Source organism: Desmodus rotundus, chromosome 6 (genome assembly GCF_022682495.2).
Source record: "Desmodus rotundus isolate HL8 chromosome 6, HLdesRot8A.1, whole genome shotgun sequence".
NCBI classification, from domain to species: Eukaryota; Metazoa; Chordata; class Mammalia; order Chiroptera; family Phyllostomidae; genus Desmodus; species Desmodus rotundus.
Genome location: NC_071392.1, coordinates 147,266,732 through 147,279,520, shown reverse-complemented (window position 1 = coordinate 147,279,520; position 12,789 = coordinate 147,266,732). Strand labels below are relative to the sequence as shown.

Genomic DNA, 12,789 nt, shown 5'->3' with positions numbered 1-12,789 from the left:
GGGGGGGGGGGGGGGGCGCATTTTTAAAATGCTCTCCAGCTAAAAATCTACAACTTGAACATTTGGGTCAGGTATATGGAGGCTCTCAAATCTAGAGCAGAACTAGAAAGACATTTGGAGACTCTGCCTGACAACCAGACGACTGATGACAGCCCTGCCTAACTGAGGTTATTCTCTAGGCTGTTTCCACACCACAGTTTGGAAGTTTCATCCACATCTTACTGTGACGGTGTATGTGGGCCTGTTTCCCTATAGTCCCTGGACCGTTTTAGTGGGGAATCCAGACTAAGGCTCCATTCTGAACCCATGAGTAAAACTGTACAATGTGAAACCCCCTAGAATGGAAGTCTAGCACCAGCTGTCCAGTGCAGTTTTCCAACTTCATGCCACATAAAGCAGAGATGAGGGGCATCATGAATTGATGAGGTATAGCATAGTAACCTGGGGCTTCAAAGTCTGGGCCAGATGAGAAGGCAATTGGAATAGGCTTCTAAGTACCAGCATAATCTCGTCATTCTGGCAAAAGTTTGGAGTGAAGGATAGTCCGATCCCAAATGGTGCCTGCAATCTGTGGCTACATTGTAGAACCCTGGTGCAGAAAAATTTGGTTCTGATAACTTTGCTCAAACTTCTGTGAGATAATAAATACCTTTATACACAGTAATGGTTATCGCATCCTAATGAGTTAATGAGAAGTACAGGAGTATCTCCAGGGTAAGAATGGGATGGAGAATGGATCATGAGGAAAGAATTCTAACAATGGTTCTCCAGGGCTAAAGGATAAGCCAGATGGTACTCTATTTGAAAAATGGGAGAAAACTAATTATAGCTATTAACATTTCTACTCTGAAGGTAATGCCTGTATTTTCTGTAAAATGGCCTTTTTGTTAAGGACTATTAACTTGAGTGGGGACAACTACCACCAAATGATATTTTAATGGCCAGCATAAACAATGTGTCACTTTTGCTGTGATTTCACTGGAAAAAAAAAACAAAAACATATCTTGGTAGAGAAACCTTGATCATATTTTAGAAGCTCTGTTGGGTCTTTCTCATGAAATAAAATAGTAACAACATTTAAGGAAGAGAAACGCTAACATGGACCTAACCTCTTAGCACCGATCCAATCCAACAAGTGTTTAACAAGCTCTTGCTACGTTATGGCGCTGTACAGGGTACCAATGGATATAAAGAGGAATTAAATATATCCATTGACTGCATTTATGACTTTTGTGAAAAACTACTTCAACAGCTAAATCTTCTATATTATATGATAAAGGATAGTAGCAATATGTAAATGACCCACCTCACCCACATTTACATAAGCAGCTGATTTTTTTTAATTGCTGCTTTCTAGTTGAAAAAACGAAGACCCCTTAAAACTCTTTCTTGGACCAGTCAAACAACTTGCAATGTTAGATCAATGTAATCGGGAGTGAGGAGAAACCACGACAGACTGACTGACGAGGCGGAAAGACTTTTGACTACCAGAGTATGTGATAAGACGGGAATCCGTAAGCCTTAAAAGCCAAATGATATTTTTTTCCCAAAGGTTTCTTACACTGAAAAACTCTTTAAGAAAAGAAAAAGTGAGACATTAAAGAAAGACATTTTAGCTTGAACAAGGGAATATTTGATCACTCCAGGAAGAGAATCTATTGCATAACCTCACAGTGCAGGAAAAAACTGTAAGGAATAATGGCAGTGGAAATACCAAAAATAAAAAATAAAAAGGAAGAGATGATAGACAGAGATGGGACATGAAGGAAGCCTCCTTGGAGGTGGTGGCCTTTAATGTCAGGCTTGAAGGATGGGGATGGGATGAGTCCATGGGAAAGAATGATTATGTCTGAGGAACCAGAGTAAGCAAGCATATGAAGCCCAGAATTTGCTAGAAATCTTGTGAGGGAAAATAATGTGTCTGCTGGGTTGGTAGGAGCTAAGGAAGCAAAGATATTTGGCAACTAGTTCACAGAGGGTGTTCCTTTGAACTTTATTCAGTCAGCAATAAAGAAAACATTGGCTGTGAGGAATAATGCAATGGAATTGGGCTTCAGAAAAGATAACTCTGGAGGAGCAAAGAACAAGTGGAGTGAATGTCACAGTTCAGACCAGAGACAACTCCATCCCATTGTGTCCTCTACAAATAACTGGCATACTACTGAGCATATGGCAGGCATTCCACAGATATTTTATTTACTCGGCACTTGATTATGGCACGTCTACCACATAGCAGCATCTGTGGAGGCTAGAGGAATGGAGAAACGTTCCATTGTTCCCAAGAAATTTAAAATTTTATTGATTATTCATGAATTTACAAGGTTTTGAGGGTCATCCAAGGTTCAGTTGCCCAACTGTTTTGAAATGGTTCGCATTCCATTCTCAAGAGCATTTTAGCATTAAATAATTAGGACCCGCCTTCAAGAATAAGCCATGCGAAAGATTACAAATTGCATGAAACAAACTAACTTGGCTGTCTGTTACATCTCCCCATTATTCCTGCTGATTTATTTCCACTGAAATTGAAATGCTATCTAAGGAACTAGAATGAAAAATACCAGATCTGACTACAGGGCAGCAATCAGAAACCCTCCAGAGGATTTGTTCTTTCTGTGTACCTCAATGCATGAAGACCAATCCCAAAGTAGAAGCCAAACACCCTAAGTCCGACTTACTTTTTAGACATTATTCAAACATGTGTCGTGTAGGCAATAGCTGCTTGGCAGACAGGGATTTGGAATCAGGAAGTGGAAAAGACGTGGATGGTAATATTTATCTTCACAATGCTGTGTATGCCCCAAGTCTGACTTTACCCTTAATCCCCGAGGAGAGAATAAAGTGGATTCAAGCCAGTGGGTCAGGATCCAAATGGAGCACATAAGCTTATTCCTGATGCAGGCAGGAGGTCCCAGAGAACAGCGTGTTCTGTAGAACCTTGGGCGGCAAAGGCAGATGACCATATGCTCCTCTTGCCGTTTCTGCTTGTCATTTTCCACTCCCCTTCCCCCTGCAGGTGACCGATAAGCACAAGCTTCACTTTCCTTCCAACAACAACAACAAATAAAACCTCCATGAGCTATACATCTCAGCTTGTTCTTGTGGGAGCACCGTCTGTTTCCGAGCCAGCCTTTGGAATTTGAAGTGCCAACTCAACGCAATAACTCTACTTCCCTCTCTCGAAATCTCAGATTAATTTTTTGCCACACCTCAATCCAAGATGTAAGAATCAGGACTCCCACGGAATTTAAAAAAAAAAAAAAAAAAAAAGCCTCGCTGAGGAATGACCTCTCCTTCAGCTCTACGACACCCCTTTTGGGTGTCCTCCCACTGAGCATGTGTTCAGAGGGGTTTCTCACCTCCTGTTACCTAATACTAACTCAGTAACTTGTATCTCAGCTGTTACCTTTTTTTTTTTTTTTTTTTTTGGAAACACCTTGATTTTCAGTTTCTAGAGAACACACAAAATATAATCTTATAAGAGACTTGGAAGTATTGAATGAGACAGCCACAAATTTCTGGTAACTCATTTCATAATAACAAATCATGCTTGGGCTGGAAAGCATGTGTAAAAATATTCTAAAATATAACACAACAGTCGTGACTGGAGTTGTTCTGCTGGATGAGAACTTATGTGTGAGGGTCTGGGAGGATGTTATAAACTGAGAAAATTAGTCAATTGAGCCCTCTGGTTAAGATTTTATTTCATTTAATTTTAAGGAGGGTTCACCCTAATAGCATCTCTCTGCTTGTTTCTATTTTACCCAGGTTTATCTCCATCAGTAGGAACTTATAAAGAATGTTGTCCTGAAAAGACAACTTCCTTTTGTATAGATCCATCATATATATCAACAACTAACATTGATTGTTTTCTGCCACATCCAGCCAAGGCTGAACTTGACCAGCCCGGACAGCGTGCCCATTACACTGTAGCAGCATTATGCCTGTAATGCATGTAAGAATCTGCTGTTGCTGTAGCTTGAAAAGATGGAAGCAAACAATTCTCAGCAGAGAAAAGAATGCTCCTCCCTCTCTCCTAGGGACAGTCGTCTTCCCTGAAATCATACTGCAGGGGTTGGAACGTCCGCCTCTCGTACATAAGCTTTTAGAAGCACTGTGTTGGTGTGGTCACCATTTTAATGTCACCGTCTGGTGCCCTTGGTTGCATGACTACTTCCAAACGTGGTAGAACCAAAGCTGCCAGTAAACCTTAGGGTGTGCCTAGATCTATACCAGACTGTGTCCACGGGTGTGAGGTTCCCCTCTAAAGTATTTGAATTAGACTTAAAGTATTTGACTTTCACATAAACACATTTGGGAATTTTTTAAAGTCACTTTGGAAGATTTCAAACACATTTGCCCACTGCCAAAATGTAAACGATACAAAATCACACAAAGTAAAACTATGGCTCCTTTTTTTTTTTTTTTTTTTTTTTTTCAGATATCATTGCTTGGTTAAAATTCTTCATCTCTTTGTGAGTTACTCACTTTCCTTCAGCAGATTCTGTAACATATTTACCATAGTCATTTTAAGGTCTTTGTTTTCTAATTCCAACATCTGAACTGCTTCTGCTGACTACTTTTCTCTTGATTATGAATGACCTTTTCCTGCTTCTTTGCCTGTCATAGCTTTTGGTCGTTTGCTGGAAATTGGGTGTAAAAAGAACTGTAGAATGAAATAAGAGTAAGTCTTTGAAAAGAGCGCTTCAGACTGCCGACCGATGTGGGCAGTTGGGTCCGTCCAATCGTGTAATCTATAACTGAGCTGCATCTGAGATGTGCTGGAGCTTTAGCCAGGTTCAGTTCACCACTGACTTCCGCAGGTTTGAGGGCGGGGTCAGCTTTGCCTGCATCAGGCCTTGAGATCTTACCAGTGAGAGTCTTGCACCCCCATAGAGTCTACAGTAAAGTGGCCAGCTCTCCAGGCTGTGGGAGATCTCTCTTCTTGATGAGACAGGCATGAGCCTTTTAGTTTTCAGTGCCTTGTGTCATCTCCCCACTGCACTACCTGGCCACCAGCCTTCAGGAGACTGATGCCTTAAACAAAGATAGGGTTGGCCTTACATTTAGGGAAGGCCCGTGCTCCTGAGAGGAAATCTCTGTCCGATCCCCTGGCCCACCAGACTTGGGCACTCTAATCCTGTGTACTTGGGAAGGCGCCGTGGGAAAGAGTGGGCAGGTGAGCACGTTCTTGCTATGGTTGGATTTGCTCTAGATTCTAATTCATCATGCCAGCCCATACCTGGCCGTGAAAAGATTATTACATATTAGTCTCGTTTCTCCTTACCCACCCCCCCGCACCTATGGCAGGTTTTCTCCTTGTTCCGCCGTGCCTTCAGGGATGAAAGAAGTCGTGTCATTCTTCTCCCCTGGAATAGCTCTTCCCTTTCATCTGCTTTTATTCCGTCTTGCCCCAACAAGGTGTCGGGTGTATATTTGTCTGTCAGAACAAGTACAGTTACTACATTCTTTTGAACACTTGTATAGTATTTCATCATATTGGCTGTATCATTTATACAAGAAGTTTCTTACTAATAGACACTTAGTTATTGTTTTAATATTAAATAAGTTATCTCTGAACAATCTTATAAAGGTAGAGGGTTTTTTTACGATTTTATTTATTCATTTATTTATTTATTAGAAGGGAAGGAGAAAGAGAGGAAGAGAAACACCAATGTGTGGTTGCCCTTCACGTGCCCCCAACTGGGGACCTGGCCTGCAACCCAGGCATGTGCGCTGACTGGGAATCGAACTGGTGACCCTTTGGTTCGCAGGCCAGTGCTCAATCCACTGGGCTATACCGTCTAGGGTGGTATTTAGAGTTTTGTGAGTATTTCTAAGGTTGAATTTCTAAAAGTGAAGTAGTTAGTTAGAAGGCATTTAATTTACTTCTTTTAAAAGATCACAACAATCTTTTCATGCCACTCCATGACATGCTTACAACTAGTATCACTAACTATAGTGTTGAATTTAGATGCCCTGACCACTTATTGACAAGTGTTGGGCTGTTGGCATCCATAGTGCCATGATATTTCATTAAAAGGGTGTCTGTGGTCAAGTTTGGTCAGAAAGCCCTATATACCATACCCACACGCCCTCCATTCTGAAGTATTCAGGAGGTACTTCAATATATTAAAGACCTTGTGAAGCCGTGTAGAAGAGTAATTCAGTTAACTCTAACCCAGGGTTTTCCATACCTGTTGATCAAGGAACTCATTCATTGTCTATTACACACTGGCATCCTGTGGATAGAACACATTTTGGGAAATGTTGCTTTAAATAATTGTTTCTTTAACAATAAATCCAATTGTTCCCATTTCTTCTATCTCTTCCTTTATGATTACACTTTCAGCACTCTTTCACAATGAGTCACTCTTTTCTCTTAATCTCTGAATCTCCTAGCCCAGAAAGGCTGTTCCCCCTTAGAGATGGAGAACCTCTACACCTGTTAGAATTGTCTGTAAACTAAAAATGAGCAGCAGACTTTGAGAGTCTCATGAGCTCCCCCTTGAGTCAACAGCAAGAACTTCAAATGCCTGAACTCTTGGACTGACTTGGCTTTCCTATAAACTCTTCTTTTCAGGATTCTCATCTGTGTTTTCCTACCAGTAAAGTATGACATCCTCACCTGTCTTTTGGCATCCTAGTTTGAGAAAGTCTCTTGCTTATGTAAGGGTTAGGCAGGAGGAGTGCGTCCTACCAGAAGAGAAAAAGTAGGAAATTTCTGTAACTTTATTTATTTTAAGGTATCAGAAGAGAGCTGTGTAGTTAAACAAGAGAGACCATTTACTAGACAGAGTCACCATTCGTTGTGAACTTACTACATGTCAGCCATCGTGCTAAAAATTTACCCGAACGTCTCATTTACTTCACTCAACAACAGACTAATAAAATACTGCCATTATCTTCATAGAGCAGATAAACAACCTTGGTCCCAGTAAAATGTTTAAAATAATTCATGTAAAGTCACAAAGCAAATGAAGAATCAGGGGCAGGGCCCACATTTAAAGTAAGTCTGCTGGATTTCAAAGCCAGTCTCTAACAACTACACCATTCTGTCCACTGTGAGTGTGTGTATGTGTGTGTGAGAAACAGACAGACAGAGAAGGAAACTAACCAAAGCTATTGTTCTGATTTGTCAGCCTAACTAGTGCAACAGTCAGGGAGTGAAGGCCAGGCCACGCCAGGGTAAATTTCCACTTGTCAGTTATCTGTCTGGATCCCATTCTATATGCTGCCCTCATTTCTCCTCTGCAGCTTTCATCGACATCAGTGGTAGAATCTGCAATACGATTCTGCACTGCGGATAAGGGGACTAGCCAGTATCTCTGAGCTAAGGGAAAAACAACCCAGTCCAGGGAGTTTCATACGTAGAAATTTGATTCAGTTCCTAACGAATTTGCATTACATGAAGTCAACACTGTCTTCTCTGTGGATAACCAATCAATACACGTACAAAAGAAGGCTTAGATTAATCTGCAGCTGAAAGCACATTGGAGAAAAGAAAACACAGGTTTTCAAAGCTCAAAAAACCTTAGGCCTTTTGATCTAGCATCAGGGTTATAATTTGTCACATGAAGAAAACCTATTTATTCGGCAAACCTATACTGAGTATTTGACTTCCGAGTACCACGTCCGTTGCCACAATGCCCACACAAACACACAGTAACTGCAAAAAATTAAGGAGTGAATTGCTTGAGTGCATCTGGGAAGATTATTTTTAAAATAAGATTAAAAATGCATTAAAAATGTCTGCTATTAACATCTGGCATACCAATAAACACTAGCAGGAAATAATGTAAGTGGCATTAGTGAAATGAACTTTATATTAGAAATCTCATATTTATTCAATAATTGTTTCCCGAGGAACTCTCACATACTAGGTATGTGCTAGGTCCTGGGAACGGCGGGGACACACGGGACAGTTTTTGACCTCAAACATCTCAATGCGAAGTGAAAAGGAGAAACACAACTTACCAAGGTATATAACAGTGGCATAAACCAAAAAGTGAAGAAAAGTTTCAAAGCATTAATTTTATGAAATGAAAGCACATAAAGCTAGTTGACATGTTATATTTAGCCTCCTGAAATGTTAAAGATTTAGGGGATCCTAGGCTAATGCCTACTTTACGAAAAAGGAAACCAGTCACACACAGAGAAGGTAGCCTGCCCGAGCTAGCCGTTGGCAGAATAGGACTAGTAAGATCACTGACACCCTGGCTAGTGCCCTCTGACATAGAGTGGAGAGACATTTTTCTGGCACACTTCTCACCTGCCAAGCAGTGGTGCCTACTGATTTTCTCTCCTGAGCTCTGTAGGTTAGAAGGAACATTTGTGAGCATGCCCAACAATGCAAAATGCAAACAGTGTGAAATAAACATTTTCATTACACAACGTGACCAGGGCCAGTTTTTAGCGAACTAGCTTACATTTGAATTAAGTGGGAAGTGCTGGTGTTTACTGGAAAAAGCCCCCTCTTGGCACGAAAGCAATGCAAATAAACAGCTGCTCTATTTCTGCAGTGTCACTGCCGGAAGGCTGCTGAAAGGACCTCTTGTTTGCCTTGGATGTATCTCCAGGCCACCAAGTGTGACTTTTCCAGGAATTAGTTTAATGCCCTTTATTATTCATAAAATAATGAAAACTGGGAAGCCAATATGCAGCTGCAAATTTGTCTAAATTCCCCTTTGGTTTTATTCATTTAACTATGTGCTACAGAGGCAAGGAAGCTTTGTAGAAACTGGTTGGAAACCTTGAGCAGGTTCATGTACTTCAGCCCCAAATTCTACTTCTTAGAGTTTATCTAAGAGAGGTTCCTCAAAAGAAAACAAAAAAGATTTACTGTATTAAACACACTTTTAATACAACTGTTTATAATAGTCAAAATAATGCCAGCACCATACACGTCAAATAGTGGAGACAAGCTAGGTGTATCAGTTCAATTTGGGGAACTTTAAACACCATTAGAAACACTAATTAAAGCTGTATCGCTACATGGGAAAAAAAAGATTTAATGAAATGTTTGTTTTCATTTCTGACATGATGGCTGAATAGATAAACTAAAAATCTTATAAGACAATTTAGCTATATACTGTGAAAGTCATCAGGAAGTGAAAATAGAACAAACATCCTTTCATGCATTAGCTAAGCACCCAAGAAAGTAAAGAAAACCCCAGAGATCAAAAAAAAACAGAAAAAGAGAAAAAGAGAGAACTCGTGGGTATGTTACGCTGAGGACCTGAAATGAGTTCGGGGGATGGCTGATATTCTCTATGACTTAAGAAGTTAGTGTTTTAACACCCACTAGCAGGCCAAAGCCAAGATCTTGGGCCTCAGTGATTTGAGGAGTGTTGAATTAAGTTGCCTACATAAAAGCTGGAACTTCAAAGGACTGCAACTTGGGGTGGAAAAAATGATGCATTACTTAAAAAGGAATAAAGATGAGAACTATTAATTCATAGAAAACATGATTGTATACCTGGAAAGTCTTCAAAGAAGCTACTAGACTTACAAGTAAACTTAGGGAGGTCATAAAGTAAATATATAAAAATCATTTGTATTTTCATAAACTGAAAAAATGATTTAATATAAATTTTAAAACACTGTTTAAAAGCAATTTTTTAAAACCATTAAACCAAATACATTACCTAAACACTCTGCTGCGAGAAATTTTTTAATCCAAATAAATTGACGTTAAATTCATGGATTGGGAAAGTCGCTGTTGGATGTCAATTCTTTTAAAATTTGTCTATGGATTTCACACATTCTCAACAAAAATCCAAGCAGGCTTTTATTGTAGAAATTAAAGAGATGATTCTAAAGTGTACATGAAAATGCACAGAGCTAATATAGCCAAAGAAGTTGTTCAAACGAAGGGTAAAGTCGGAGAACTCACGCGACCCGACTTGAAGCGTCACTGCAAAGTTGTTGTAGTCAAGGTAGCATAGCTCTGGCGTACTTACAGGCGCAGAACCATAGAACAGAGGAGAGACCCTGGGAATAAACACATGCCTGTGTGATCAATTGTTTTTTAACAGAGCAGCCAGGGCAATTAATTAATTCAACAAGGAAAAGATAGTTTTTCGACAAATGGTGCTAGAATAAGTGGCTATCCATATGGGAAAAACAATGAATCTTGAAAAATGAATTGGAAAAATAATGAACTCACAACTGATCTTCATGTCCAAGCTAAAACTATAAAAGTTCTTGAAGAAAGCATTCTGTATTCAGAATGTTAAAACTAAAAAAAACCATATATCAAATTGAAACCCTTATAAGAGAAATTCTCATGGTACGGGAGAATAGACAACATAAATAAACTAACAAGAAGCTAGCACAGTGAGAGGGAAATAAAAACAAGCTGATGAGCTACAGAAAAAATAAGAAAACAAAAAGTCAATAGTTGGTTCTTTAAAAAGACTCATTAAATGATATGTACTCTTGGCAATGTTGATCAAGGGCAGAAAGAGAAAATACTTTTGAGGTTAAAGAGATGCAGAATATTATGTACAATTTTAGAACAATACTTGCAAAAGCTTTAGATCATATGTTAATGTCTTAGCATGTAATTTATCAAAACTGATTCAAGGAGAAAAACAGAAAAACTGAGTGATCGTTAAAAAGCTTAATATCCAATAAAAGAGCTTAACCACTAGATAGGTTTAAAAACCTATCTCTTTTTTCTATCCCCAGTCCCTTCTACATGTACCAATGCAGTATTTCAGGAGAGGTTGGCTATATGTTCAAAGAATAATTAAGTTCATCATTAAACTATTCTAGAGGGGGAAAGAACACTTTCGATCTATATTTCAAGCTAATATAATTTTGAAGTCAAAGGCAGACAGAGTAAGTAAAAAACTGTTGGCAATCTCAAGAATGAGCATAGATGAAAAAATCTGAAATAAAATAAAGTGATTCCCAAGTAACATGATAGAAGGTTAAACTAAAATCAACAGATTTCAAAAATATATCTCAAATAAAGATTAAAAAGCAAAGCTACAGACTTGGAAAAGCATTTGAAATTATACAAACTAAGCATTATTTTCTAGAGTCTGTTAAGAAAGCTTACAAATCCGCAACAATAAAAAGCAAGCTAATCGAAATGAGGGCAAGGACTGTAGTGGGCACTCAGTTCACAGTAAGACAAGAAACAGATATAATCCCTGCCCAGGATGCTCACAGCCCCCCAAGGGGGACAAGGAAACAAACAGGTAGAAGATCGTGTAGGGATGAAGGCAGGTAATGAAGGTGAAGCTTCTACAAGCCAAGGAGCACCAAAGATGGCCAGCAAACCCCCAGCTAGGAGGGAGGCCTGAAACAGGTCCTCGGAAGGAACCAACTCTTCTAACACTTCGATCTGGGGACTCCTTGCCTCCGGAACTGTGAGAAAATAAGTTTCTGCTATGTAAGCCAGTTTGTAGTATTATGTTACAGCAGCTGTTGCAAACTAACACGCAGTTCTTTAAAGATAAATGATGAGGACAATGGAGGACCTGCCTGAACAAAATGATCAAGAAAAATCCTTGGGGGTTGTCTTATTTCAGCTGACATTGGAAAGATAAGAAGAATGCAGCCCAAGAGTTTGGGGCAGAACGTCCCAGCAAGAGAATGATGAGGCCAACCCCGCTAAGGCAGGGAACTTATTCAAACGCAACATGATTGTAGGGGGCAGTGACAAGAATTGACAGAGTATAGGTTCTTGGGCCTGTTGAAGGATAAATGATTACTAAAAACAGAACTCAAAGTCAAGTTTTTCTCAAACGCCACCAAGATCGTGCTCCCTTTACAAAATCTCCTGACAGCCCTGGGACAGAGACAGCTCGCCATCCTCAAGGTATTAGCTTCGTAAGGAATGTGGTGAAATGATCCCTTCCAGGGAGGTTAGAATAGTGAAGTCACAGGTTTATTAGACGGTCTGCCCTTCAAAGTGTGTTTACACCATCTCTGCTGCCTTCCCTGTGTATCTTGAGGCTCCCGGCCCACTCCCCACCGCAAAGCACAGCCCATTCTGCTTGTCAGCTCCGACAAGAAAGTGCATGACTAACAGCAGGTACAAGGACATGGCACAAATTTTAAGATAAAAAAAAGTAGCTTACAGTGAAAAATCAAGTTCCTCTCCTTCCCTGCTCCCTTCCAAATAGCTTCCCTTACAGAGACAATCACTATTAGCAGCGAAGTCTGTGCGTTTATAAACATACACGAATATTTTATTTTTGGAACCAGTCAGAGCTACTGTACACACATTTCTGCATGTTTTTTCTCTCGGAGTTTCTGTATTGGTTCTAGAGAACTCATTTTTTAAAAAATAGGTATAGGTATACCTTTCTTCTGTGGTCCCAATTTGTTGCTGGATTCTCTCTTTTACGGATTGAACTCTGGCTGGACCTCAGGTTAAGACAGATTTCCAGATCTGGACTCTGCCACTTACACCTAAGTGATCTGGGATGGGTTACTCACACTCTCCTTCCTCTTCAATTTATTCAACTGTAAAATGGAAATAATAGCACCCATGCAAATAGGGTTGTCGAGGGGATTAAATAACATTTGTCTAATGCTTAGCACATGGTAAGAGTTCGATCAATGCCGAACGTGGTTATCTTCCTTAGAACATAGAGATCAATCTCTCAAGACGTCTTGGACCACAATGAAAGGAAACCCCCACTCTGAGCTTGCATTTCTGTCTCCTGAACTTTATTCCCTCTGCTCAGGGAAATAATTGTGTGGGTGTGCATGTGTGTACTCTTAGGAAAAGATGGCAGTGCCCCATTGCCCTCCCAAACTCTGCCTGTAGCT

General features: G+C 39.9%; 1 protein-coding gene across 3 annotated transcripts in view; it reads left to right on the top strand.

The window, feature by feature from the left end:
• Window positions 1-12,789, top strand: part of ATP10B (ATPase phospholipid transporting 10B (putative)) — a 229,509-nt gene that overhangs the window by 54,458 nt on the left and 162,262 nt on the right. The gene's annotated exons all lie outside the window — the stretch shown is intronic.